Source organism: Hyperolius riggenbachi, chromosome 7 (genome assembly GCF_040937935.1).
Source record: "Hyperolius riggenbachi isolate aHypRig1 chromosome 7, aHypRig1.pri, whole genome shotgun sequence".
NCBI classification, from domain to species: domain Eukaryota; kingdom Metazoa; phylum Chordata; class Amphibia; order Anura; family Hyperoliidae; genus Hyperolius; species Hyperolius riggenbachi.
In genome coordinates, this window is record NC_090652.1 from 138,168,849 (window position 1) to 138,182,483 (window position 13,635).

Consider the following 13,635-nt stretch of genomic DNA (forward strand, 5'->3'; position numbering starts at 1 on the left):
ATCGGAGTATAGGGATTTATAGAAGTGACGGAAGGTCTGCACAATTTTGTTTGGGTTGCTAGTGACTTGGCCTTGATTAGTTCTAAGCTTGTAGATTGTGTTGGTCTTGTGGGAGTTTCTTAATTTTGCTGCTAGCCAACTTTCAGGTTTGTTCGCATATTTGTAATAACTGGCTTTTGTCCAGACTAGAGCCTTTTCAACTTTATCTGATAGGAGGATGTGCATCTGTAACTCAACATCTTTTATTTGTTTCAATATAAAGTTAGAGTGCTCTATTTGATGCAGGGATCTAAAACGCTGTAATTTGTATGAGAGGTTTGCTATATCCTCAGACCTTTTCCTTTTCTTTTGAGCCCCTATTTGGATAAATTTGCCCCTTATGACGGCTTTGTGTGCCATCCAAAGCGTGGCTGGGGAGGTATCAGGCTGGTCATTTTCAGAGAAATATTGTTGAAGACAAGATATTATTTCTGACCGTGATTTAGCATTAGTGAGTAAAGATTCATTTAGGCGCCATGCTCGAGGTTTGGCAACATCATCGTGTAGATCAAAACAAGCTAGGAGTATATCATGATCGGAGAGAGGGGTGGTTATGTGCCTAAGGTAGGTTAGATGTGGGACCGTTGATGTAGTCACCAGAAAGTGATCAATTTTGGCGTAGGTGCAATGAGCTGCAGAGAAGTGAGTGTAGCCCTTTTTGTCGCCATGAAGTTCCCTCCAGGCGTCTACTAGGAAGTTATTTTCCATAAGGGTTTGAAGGCGTTTCCTTTGTGTTTTAGATTGTTTGTCTGGGGATGGTTTGGACTTGTCCAACTTTTCATTTAGTGTGAGGTTAAAATCGCCACACCAGATGAAGAGCGTGTTAGGTTGGATAGAAATTTTCTTTCGAATGAGTTGGAAGGTCTTAAGAGCCTGGTCGGGAGGTGCATAAGAACTGATGAGGTGAATGCGCCAGGATAACAGCATACCAGTCAAAATTACGTATCTACCTGCGGTATCAGTTTCTATGTTAGCTATTTCTAGAGGAAGGTTTTTGTGTATTCGGATCATTACTCCTCTGTGTTTTTTAGGAGCATTAGCTATGAATTTAGCTGTGTAATTTTTGTGAAAATAAGTTGGGCATGAGGTTGTGGAAAAGTGTGTTTCCTGTATACAGTACATACTATGTCAGGGTGGTGCCTGCTCAGGTCGTGGAACAGCTTCCTCCTCTTTTGCGGGGAGTTAAGGCCCCGTGCGTTAAACGATAATACCTTTAGAAAAACTTTGTTAGTCGAAGGTATCGGTATAATAAAAGAACAATGCTAAACAGTGAATACATGTTATGTTAGTTACAAGTTGTGGGGCCGGCCGTGTGTGGGGAATGGAGTACGAAAACGTAATCTCTAGGATTGATGGTACAATCCTATTGGGGTCAGGATGAGAGAGGATAGGCTTATTAGTGCCTTCCTCTGACATACCACAGAGTGAGGGTTGTTTTTTATTGCTGCAAGTAGGGCTATTAGAACTGTAGGACTCTAAAACTAGTAAACATTCTTAACACTTTGTTGTCTAACTCGGAGTGTGGGTTCCACCTTCTTTTGTCCCGTGAGAGCCCCAGGGCTCGTCCATGTGCGGGGAAACGAGAAGCAGTAGGAGAGAAATATATATATATATAACAGTTGAGGGTTAAGTTCTTCAGTATAGTTGCTCATAGGGGGCAAACCACCCTCCCAGGAGGCCCCTGTGCAAGTTTCCTCAGCTCGAGAGGCACACCTGGGCCACCACCCCCCGTAGAAAAGGGTGGGGAGGTAAATAAGTGGCCCAGGTGGGCCCCCCGGGCCTCAACCTAAAGGCACAGGTGACCAAGCCAGTCAGGAGATCCGCCCCAAAATATGTTAAGTTATTTAGAAGGTAGTGAGAATAACAGTTTAAGCAAATGAAAGTGCATTATGCGCATATCCTCCGGACTTTTAACCAGTGCACTTAGTACTCAGTTGCGTTGTCTGCAGGAGCTCCTGCCTAGAGCATTATTGGGGGCAAAAAACAAAGGCTGAGGTGTGATGAGAACACTCTGGCAGTATAACGGCCCAAAACTCGGGGGCCTGTGAGTGCCGAGTACCAGGTATAAAAATAAGAAAAGGCAAGGGGAAGAAAAAAGGGCTGTTCTCAGGTTCAAGCAGTGTCAAAGATGGCCTCTAACTGGGCATTACGAGCAACCTGGGGCTCAGACGGGGATAGTCATTATAGAATATGTTTCTGGGAACTCACGGACTTCGAACGGAGGAGTCCTGGGAGGACGAAGGGCCCGCTCCTGCAGGTCTTCTTCTGTGTATTGTGTTCCATTCTCTCTCCGGTCTTGAGAGACTTTGAGGGGGAGGCTGAAGATGTTGTTGCAGTGTGAGATCCGGGGTCTCCACCCTTATGTCCGCTTTTTCTAATATCAGCCTTCCTTCCTCTAGGGATTTTGCATGATGAGAGATGCCATTTATTTGAAATTGCAAACCGAACGGAAAAGTCCATCTATATCTGATGTTCTCTCTGGTAAGGGACTGTGCAATCAGTCGCATGGTTTTCCACTTTTGCAGGGTGAGTGAAGACAGGTCCGCATAAAGGCGCACTGATTGCGGAACTCCTGGTGGGTTAGTGAGGTTCCGTGCGGCATTCATAACTCTTTCCTTGACATCAAAGTAATGGAATTTCAGGATAACATCCCTAGGGAGGTCAGGATTGCGCGGCCTACCAAGCGCCCTATGGATTCTGTCGAGCGGGATCAGTTTGTGGAAGAAGAGTTGTAAAGAGAATTAGGGCTGCTTCCTTGATGTCCACTACACTCTCCGGCAGGCCTCGGATACAGATATTTGAGCGCCTCGCTCTGTTTTCATAGTCTTCAAGGCGTGCTTCTAAGAGGGCTATTTTGGCATCCTGGTTGTCGAGCCTGGTGTTATCAGACTTTAGAGCGTCAGCACAGGCATCCACCCTTTGTTCCAGGTCATTTACTCGGCCCCCGATCTCGTGTATCTGGGTTGAGACTCCAGCATTAGCCGTTGCCAGTTCATTGCGCAGTATGATTTGGAACTCAGCGAGGAGCTCCGCATTAGATCCCCGTACGATTTGGGGTGTTGTCATATGTTCCTGTGGCTGGATGGGGGGTGTAGTAAGTCTCTGGGGTACTGCTGCGGGCGGGTGCTTGCAGGCGGAGACGCCGGTGCCTGGTTGCGGTCTGACGGGGATGCCGACTGGGGTTGTTGCTCCAGTGTGAGAGCGAGGGGAGACCTCCGTACGAAGTTGGAGATTGGTGGGGACCCTTGCGAGGGGGGAGAGGCGGTGGGTGACTCACGTGGTGCCGGTGAGCTACGGTCTGAGGCCTGGCTGGAGGCGGGTGACGCGGCCATCTTGTCTCTTTCCTTCCGCTGCTTCTTATTAAGAAGCTCAGCAATGGATGGTTGTGCGGTGGATTCTCCGGCTTTCTCCGCTTTCTTTGCCCTCCTGGACATGACGGTAAGTGGTCCTCAGCAATGTAGCGGCTTGTGGGGCCCTTTGGATAATGATTTATTGCCCTTTTCTGCTGTTCAGGCACGGAGCTCACACGGAGTACATCTACTTCCGTTGGCGCCGCGCATGCGCCCATGCATTCTGTTTTAAATTCTGTCACTGTGTTTTATTTTTACAAGCTTTTTATTTTGGTACTAAATATATGAAAACAAAAAAAAATATTGCCTTTGATTCAGTTTGTTACTAAAAGTAATTCACAAGACACAGGCCTCAACCTAAAAACCCCTAAAATCTATTCTACAACTTGTCAGGATTAAAAGGATACCCCATATTTGTCATCTGATAACTATCTGGGCATCTAGCATGCCATTAACTACAAAGTGTCCGTGTGGCTTTGTACAGGCCAATTTTTTCCACCAAGTATTTTAGGACCATACTTTGTTTGCATAGCCCCAGAAGAGTGGGGAAAGCAGAAAAAGTCCACAAATGTCATCATTATGGAAAGCTAACAACCAGGGCTATTCAAAAGTGGGTGTTTTGTAAGTTACCGACTCGTGTAATTTTGCTGAAACTTTCCCAAGTTTGATCATAACTTTAAAAAATGACGTTTTTTTCTCATAATGGATTGAGTTTGTTGCTACCTATTTTCTATATGACAGGGGGTCAAGCTATAAGACACATCAAAATGTATTCTACCACTCATTATGATTGAAATGAGTTCACATATACATCATATGATAACAAACTGGATGCACAGCAATCCATTATTCTCAAGGTGTGCATATCGCTTTATTGCAAGCCATTTTTTTTTGCACTTTGTTACAGGTCATTCTCTATTTGCATTGCAAGGACATCAAAAAAAAGGCCACAAATGTCACTATTATGGAAAGCTAACAACCAGGGCTATTCAAAATATGGGTATTTTGTAAGCAACTGACTTGTGCAGTTTTGCTGAAACTTTCCCAAGTTTGATCATTATTTTGAAAATTATATATTATTTTTCATGACGAATTGAGTTTGTCCCTATCTATTTTTTATGTGACATTGGCCCAAGCTATAAAACACATCAAAATGTATTCTACAACTCATTAGGATTAAAAGGAGGTCACATATAGGTCATTTGATAACAAACTGGATGAACAGCAATTCATTATTCTCAAGGTGCACCCACGGCTTTTTTTTGCAGTTCTTTTAGATAGGGACTGGTTAGTGTTAGGAATAGGTGGTGGGTGGTTAGGGTTAGGAGTAATTAAGGGGTGGTTAGGGCAGTGCTGGGCCGAAATTACGCATTAGCGTAATTACGCATCGTAATTCACTACAAATGCACCGTAAGCGTTACGTGTAATGTTACGGTATTACACGTAATTAATTACGCGTAGACCATAGGTTACGTTTTTACGCGTAACAAATTACGGGTAAGACAGTAAACTCCTATTGAAATTACACAGTCTGCCGTAATCGCGTAATATTACGCTCCCGTATAATATAAAAAAGCCGCCGACTGTAAGGGTTAATAGCAAAGCCCCCTTAAGTGCTAAGAGCCTCAAATTTGGAGAATATATTAAGGAGATCAGAAGGAATAAGAGGAAACAAATTTTTTCAAAAAGACCTTATAGTTTTTGAGAAAATCGATGTTGAAGTTTCAAAGGAAAAATATATACATTTAAAAACCCGCCGACTTTAACGGTTAATAGCAAAGCCTGCTAAAAAATTTAGGAACACCAAATTCCCAGGGTATATTAAGGGGATCAGTGGGAATAAGAGGAAACATTTTTTTTTCAAAAAGACCTTATAGTTTTTGAGAAAATCGATTTTTAAGTTTCAAGGGCAAAATGTCTTTTAAATGCGGAAAATGTCCGTTTTTTTTGCACAGGTAACAATAGTGTTTTATTTTCATAGATTCCCCCAAGTGGGAAGAGTTTTACTTACTTCGTTCTGAGTGTGGGAAATATAAAAAAAAACGACGTGGGGTCCCCCCTCCCAGACCTCTTTAACTCCTTGTCCCCCATGCAGGCTGGGATAGCCAGAATGCGGAGCACCGGCCGTGTGGGGCTCCGCACCCTGACTATACCAGCCCGCATGGTCCATGGATTGGGGGGTCTCAGAAGGGGAGGGGCAGCCAAGCTTTCCCCTCCCCCTCCGAGCCCTTGTCCAATCCAAGGACAAGGGGCTCTTCTCCACCTCCGATGGGCGGTGGAGGTGGAGGCCGCGATTTCCTGGGGGGGGGGGGGGTTCATGGTGGCATCTGGGAGTCCCCTTTAAAAAGGGGTCCCCCAGATGCCCACCCCCCCTCCCAGGAGAAATGAGTATAGGGGTACTTGTACCCCTTACCCATTTCCTTTAAGAGTTAAAAGTAAATAAACACACAAACACTTAGAAAAAGTATTTTAATTGAACAAAAAACATAACCACGAAAAAAGTCCTTTAATATTCTTAATTAACCATTAATACTTACCTGTCCCTTTAAAAGCCAGTTCCCACGCAATATCCTCGGAAATGTTCTATCAGTTACAATGTAACAAAGTTATTACAATGTAACAACTTTGTTACATTGTAACTACGCCGCACCCGACGTCACTCGCCGCTCAGCCGCCCCAACACTTACGCGTCCTTGCAGGACGCTAAGTCCCCGCCGGCTCCCGCTGTCCACCCCGCCCACATCTGTCACCCACATGTGGGTGACACGTGGGAGAGGCAGGGAGGGCAGCGAGAGCCGGCGGGACTTAGCGTCCTGCACGGACCCGACAGAGCTCTGAGCTATATAGCTCAGAGCTCTCTAAGCATCTTTGAATTTGGGCTCCAAGGAGCCCCATTGGTCCTTAGCAGACCAATGGGGTTCCTTCTGATTTGAAGGAACCCCATTGGTCTGCTAAGGACCAATGGGGCTCCTTGGAGCCCAAATTCAAAGATGCTTAGAGAGCTCTGAGCTATATAGCTCAGAGCTCTGTCGTGTCCGTGCAGGGCGCTAAGTCCCGCCGGCTCTCGCTGCCCTCCCCGCCTCTCCTACATGTCACCTATATACATGCTGGCACCCATGGGTGCCAGCATGTATATGGGTGACAGGTGTGGGCGGAGTGGACGGCGGGAGCCGGCAGGGACTTAGTGTAAGTGTATGCGGCGGCCGGCGGGTGAGCGGCGAGAGACGTCGGGTGCGGTGGAGTTACAAAGTAACAAAGTTGTTACATTGTAATAACTTTGTTACATTGTAACTGATTAGCCAATTTCCGAGGATATTGCGTGGGAACTGGCTTTTAAAGGGACAGGTAAGTATTAATGGTTAATTAAGAATATTAAAGGACTTTTTTCGTGGTTATGTTTTTTGTTCAATTAAAATACTTTTTCCAAGTGTTTGTGTGTTTATTTACCTTTAACTCTTAAAGGAAATGGGTAAGGGGTACAAGTACCCCTATACTCATTTCTCCTGGGGGGGGGGGTGGGCATCTGGGGGACCCCTTTTTAAAGGGGACTCCCAGATGCCACCATGAACCCCCCCCCCAGGAAATCGCGGCCTCCACCTCCACCGCCCATCGGAGGTGGAGAAGAGCCCCTTATCCTTGGATTGGACAAGGGCTCGGAGGGGGAGGGGAAAGCTTGGCTGCCCCTCCCCTTCCGAGACCCCCCAATCCATGGACCATGCGGGCTGGTATAGTCAGGGTGCGGAGCCCAACGCGGCCGGTGCTCCGCATTCTGGCTATCCCAGCCTGCATGGGGGACAAGCGGTTAAAGAGGTCTGGGAGGGGGGACCCCACGTCGTTTTTTTTTATATTTCCCACACTCAGAACGAAGTAAGTAAAACTCTTCGCACTTGGGGGAATCTATGAAAATAAAACACTATTGTTACCTGTGCAAAAAAAACTGACATTTTCCGCATTTAAAAGACATTTTTGCCCTTGAAACTTAAAAATCGATTTTCTCAAAAACTATAAGGTCTTTTTGAAAAAAAATGTTTTCCTCTTATTCCCACTGATCCCCTTAATATACCCTGGGAATTTGGTGTTCCTAAATTTTAAGCAGGCTTTGCTATTAACCGTTAAAGTCGGCGGGTTTTTAAATGTATATATTTTTCCTTTGAAACTTTAACATCGATTTTCTCAAAAACTATAACGTCTTTTTGAAAAAAAAAATTTTCCTCTTATTCCTTTTGATCTCCTTAATATATTCTCCAAATTTGAGGCTCTCAGCAATTAAGGGGGCTTTGCTATTAACCCTTAAAGTCGGCGGCTACCTAACATTGATCCATGCATCAACTTTTCCGCTTGGGAGCATTGCCTTACGCATTAATTGCTAGTAGGAAATTATGCGTAAGGCAATAACGTAACAACCTGCATTACGGTATTCTTACGCGTAATTGCGTAAGGGCTATGCGTAATTACAGACATGAACCGTAGATAAATATCTACGCCGTAAGCATAATTCCGTAATGCGTAATAGCGTAAAATTACGCGTAATGATCCGTAAGCGTGTTTTTTTCCATTACGCCCAGCACTGGGTTAGGGTAAGGCTTAGTTAGCAGAGGGTTCAGGTGAGAGTTAGGGTACAATGGGTGATAGCATAATATCGGTTAAATTATCGATATTCTACTATAGTGGATAATAGAATATCCAACTGGGATACAGTTGGGGACATCAAACTTGGAGAAGGACTTAGTAGTACTCATCGACAACAAGTTAAATAATCGTACTCAATGCCAAGCCGCTGCAGCTAAAGCGAACAAAATTTTGGGATGCATTAAAAGGGAAATAAAAACTCGAGATGCTAGCATAATATTGCCCCTGTTTAACTCTCTAGTAAGGCCACATCTGGAATATGGAATTCAGTTCTGGGCACCACATTACAAAAAAGATATTGCAGTTTTAGAGCAGGTGCAGAGACGAGCTACAAAATTGATACGTGGGATGGAAGGTCTCGCTTACCAAGAAAGGTTAGATAAACTGGGCTTATTTAGTCTAGAGAAAAGACGCCTTAGAGGAGATCTAATTAACATGTATAAATACATCAGAGGGCACTATAATAGCTTGGCGGATGAGCTTTTTGTCCCTAGGCCTTCTCAAAGGACTAGAGGACATGATCTGCGCATGGAGGAAAAACGTTTTAGCCATTTATTTAGGAAAGGGTTCTTTACAGTAAGAGTAATTAAGATGTGGAATGCATTGCCACAGGAAGTCGTTATGGCAAACTCTATACCTGCATTTAAAGGGGGCTTAGATGCTTTCCTTGCGTTGAAAGACATCCATGGCTACAATTACTAGGTTATGCCTAATGATGTTGATCCAGGGATTTTATCTGATTGCCATCTGGAGTCAGGAAGGAATTTTTCCCTTTTGGGGCTAATTGGACCATGCCTTGTGGGGGTTTTTACGCCTTCCTCTGGACCAACAGGGATATGTGAGGGAGCAGGCTGGAGTTGTACTTTGTACTGGTTGAACTCAATGGACGTATGTCTTTTTCAACCAAAATAACTATGTAACTATGTAACTATGCCCATTACGTAATTATTGCGCCGATTTTTCCACAGTGTGCAATTATAGATATGTCTTGTTTAAGCTTAACACATGGCGGCACCCAAATTTATCAGTGCGGACTGCACCCAAATTTAGGGGACCCCTCACAGCAGTTCCTGCCACCTCAGAACACAGATGTGAGGTAACAGATAACTGCTGTGAGAGAGATACAGTAAAGGGGCCCATACACCTAACGATTTTCCCGCCGATATACGGCCGATTGGATCACAGTGATTGAATCGGCTGTGAAATTGCCGCGCACACTGCTGACAGAATGATCGCTTTCCGTCCGAAATCAATCGTACCCGTCGATTCCCGACGATCCGTCCGTGCGGAAGATTTTTCTCGATCGCCGGTGGGTCGATAGCGGCGTTCGAATGCGCGACGACCGACGCAATACAGCGGGTATACATTACCTGTTCCGGCCGGCGCACGTCCCCGCTGTCACTGCTGTCTTCTCCGCTCTGGTCTGGTCTCCAGGATGCTTCACTTCTTCCTGCCCGGCAGGAAGATTAAACAGTAGAGGGTGCTCTCTACTGTTTAAACTTCCTGCCGGGCAGGAAGAAGTAAAGCATGCCGAAGACCAGACCAGAGCGGAGAAGAAGACAGCAGAGACCTGGGGAGTCGCGCCGGCGGAGCAGGTGTATGCGGGGGGGGGGGGGGGCGGAAGCACCACCACCACAGATTGTGAACGGTTTCAGGCTGAAATCACTTCACAATCTGTTTGCAGTAAAGGTGGCCATACGATCCCTCTCTGATCAGATTCGATCAGAGAAGGATCTATTTGTTGGTCGAATCTGATGGCAAATCGACCAGTGTATGGCCACCTTAAGAAAGAGGCCACACTTGTGCCTGCTGAAAACACTGTCATTTTCCTGCGGTCATTTTTTTACGTCCTTTTCACGATGTTGCGCATGCGTCATCCACCATAGACTGTCGGCACCTGCTAGCAGTCCATGGGAAATGAACGTACGTTTCGATTTCATGCGGCCGGGAATCACTTTTTTTACTTGTGCGAATTGCAGCCCCGAAAACAAACGTGCGCGCGCGTAGCCATTTAAAAGCATTATGTGCGATTTTGCATTGTGCAAAATCGCACGTGTTTTTCAACAAATCTTTACTATTTACCTAACATTGTTATTTGTTTTTATGAATGATGACTGTTATTACTGACTGTAACAGTCGTCATTCAAATATAAGCTAACTATCAATGTGAAGATGGATCAGGGGTCAGCGGTGAACAGCGATCGTTAAAGGGGTTCTGTGGTATTGTAAAAATCAAACAAGCTGACACTTACCTGAGGCTTCTATGGGCCCCCCTGCAGCTGTCAAGTCCCACGCCGTCCTCCTCCGATCACCCGTTCCCTGCCGGTCCCTGTCTAATATTCGTCTAAACAGACGAATAATGCTCAATCCCGCTTGCGTCATCGGAAGCTTACTGCGCAGATGCAGTACAATGTTTTCTTGTACTGCGCCTGCGCAGTAAGCTCCCGATGACGCGCGCGGGAGCGAGCACGCGTGCAGCCACAGTGTAATCACTCGCGTGATTACACCGGGACCGGTGGCAGGGAACAGCACATCGGAATAGGATGGCGTGAGACATTACCGCTGCAGGGGGCTCATAGAAGCCGTAGGTAAGTGTCAGCTCGTTTGATTTTTACAATACCACAGAACCCCTTTAACCAATCCATCTTCACTACCATGGTAACAAAGGTGCAAACGATCGTTTAATTGCAATAAAATTATTACGCCAGGCAACGGGGATCTAAACGATCAGTGGATCAGTGATCCGTCATGGCGGTCGCAAATGCCGCACATCGCTAAACATCATTTAATTTTTGTTAAAACGATATTATGCGATATCGCGAAAACAATCGTTTGTGAAAAAGTTGCCCGTCGCAAAAAAAGTCACGGGAAACATTGCATCATGGGTACGGACCTTCAGGCACACTGATTGGTTCATGGGCCACATGATCCCTTGCACCAATCATTGCCTTGGGGGACATGAACACTTTTTTTATTTTAATTATTATTTTTGAAACACTTTATTTTATTTATTTTTTTGTACCACTTTAAAAAAAATGTTTTACTTTTTTTTTTTTTAATCAATGAACACTCACTCTAGCAGAGACAGTGTTTATTGAGGGCTGAGAGGACACTGATTGGCCAAGGAATCACATGATTCCTTGGACCAATTACTGCAGACACAAGGATCAAGGGATCACATGATCCCTTTAACTAATCAGTGGTGCAGGTCTACGGTCATGTGCACGCGGCTTCATTGCGGCTTTAGGGGGAGGCGATCGGGTAGAGGGACCACCTGGTTCCTTGCCCCGATCGGTAGTGTGGCGGACATGCGCGTGCACATGTGCGTACACAAGCGCCATCGAGAAGGACGTAGCTCCTACGTCGTGTCGTCCCTAGCAACAGCCATTTATGACCTAGGAGCTACGTCTTTTCTTCATAAGTGGTTAAGATATCTACAAATGTCTAGACCTTCAGTAACATGATTTGCTTATTTGACCTACGGTATACAGCTTGTGTGTTATGATTTCATATCTTTAGTCTCCCTCTTGCCTGTTTTCTAACCTCTAATGTTTTAGTGCGGTTTTCATTGTGCTACTAAATCTGTACATAATTTTTGGTCAAAGCATGGGTTCGTATGGATTTTTTTAGCGCTTTAGTTAATACTAAGAAAATCTATCTTTTTGTTTTTTTTATAGTTTCTGGGAATACAGTAGTTCATTGACATGATTGCTTATTTCTATACTTCTTAGCATCAGATTTGGGTCTACTTTGGTCAATGGGTGGTACTAACCCCTTATTTCTTGTAAAAACCTAAAACCTATCTTAATGTTAAATAGCAATTTATAATAACTACAAAAAAATAATTTTAAATATACACATCACAGTTAACATGAACTTGTAAGTTTAAAAATTACTATTTTAATTTTTAAAATTACAAGTTCAAGTTAACAGTAGTTGTAATCAAAATTATTCAACCCCCAATGCTGTAAAGGGTTTTAGGGAATTTAGTGTACATTTGTAATTGTGTTCAGATTTGAAATCTTACAAGGACTTTTTAACGAACCAAATGCAACTAAAATGACATCAATTGTTTTTGTAATCCAGTATTAAATGTGTTTTTTTTTGTAATTTCTTCATTGACAAAATTATTCAACCCCTTAAAGACTACCACTCTTAACAGAGGTTCATTCAAGTGTATTGAAAACACCTGTGGATGTTAATGAGCAGCAATCAAGCAAATATAAGCACTAATTAGACAGATTTAAAATGACTGTGACACTCAGCTCCTTCTAGACATTTACTGGTGTTTTTACAAACATGGTGAAGTCAAGAGAATCAGCAAAAGCTCGGTGTACAGAGGCGCCAGAGTAGAGTAAAACGTTTTAAAAACTGTTTAAAAACAGAGGGGAATGTTAGGGTGGACTTACCTCCCTCTTACAAAAAAGAAAACTCACTTGAGTCTCGATAAAACAGAATTGACAAATAATTTATTCAACTCCACAAATGCAACGCGTTTCGCACAACTCAGTGGGTCAAGCAGTAGGTTTGAGCGCCTACTGCTTGACCCACTGAGTTGTGCTCCCATTTTTGCCAGAGGAAGCGGAGTCACGCCCGCGAAACGCGTTGCATTTGTCGAGTTGAATAAATTATTTGTCAATTCTATTTTATCGAGACTCAAGTTAGTTTTCTTTTTTGTAAGAGGGAGGTAAATCCACCCTAACATCCCCCTCTGTTTTTAAAACGTTTTACTCTACTCTGGCGCCCTGTACACCGAGATTTTGCTAATCTTCTAGTCCACCCTGGGTGGAGGGGTGCATCCCAATCTACTATCTACAGAGAGCGACTTCTTAACCTGAGTGGGGTCAGGTCCTAATGCTCCCCACCTGCATTTAAAGTGGTTGCCTATGGGTAACCCGTGTTTGTGAGTATATACACATAAAATTGTATTGAACTCTTCATTTTACCTGACAATACTGCACCATATTGGGCTCTCGATTCTTTTCTTGTTTTTAAGCAAGTCAAGAGAATGGTCCAGGAAGACAAGAGAAGAGGTGATTTCTCTGCACAGGAAGGGCAACACTACCTGGTCGTGGCAGAAAGAAGATGCTGACTTCAACTGCTGTGCGCTACCTGAAGCACAAAGTGGAGAAAAGTCTCCGTGTGACTGCTGAGGAACTGAAAAAAGATTTGTCAGATGCGGGTACTGAAGTTTTAGCTCAGACAATAAGGCACACACTGCATAATGAAGGCCTCCATGCAAGAACTCCCAGGCGCACACCCTTGCTGTCTCCAAAGAATAAGAAGAGTCGACTGAAGTATGCCAAAAGTCATGTAGACAAACCACAAAAGTTTGGGGATAGTGTTCTGTGGACTGATGAAACAAAATTAGAACTGTTTGGGCCCATGGATCAACGCTATGTTTGGAGGAGGAAGATCAAGGCCTATGAAGAAAATAACACCTTGCCTACTGTGAAGCATGGCGGGGGGTCAATCATGCTTTGGGGCAGTTTTGCTTCTGCAGGTACAGGGAAGCTTCAGCATGTGCAAGGTACCATGAATTATCTTCAGTACCAGGAGATATTGGATGAAAATGTGATGCAGTCTGTCACAAACCTGAGGCTTGGGAGATGTTCGA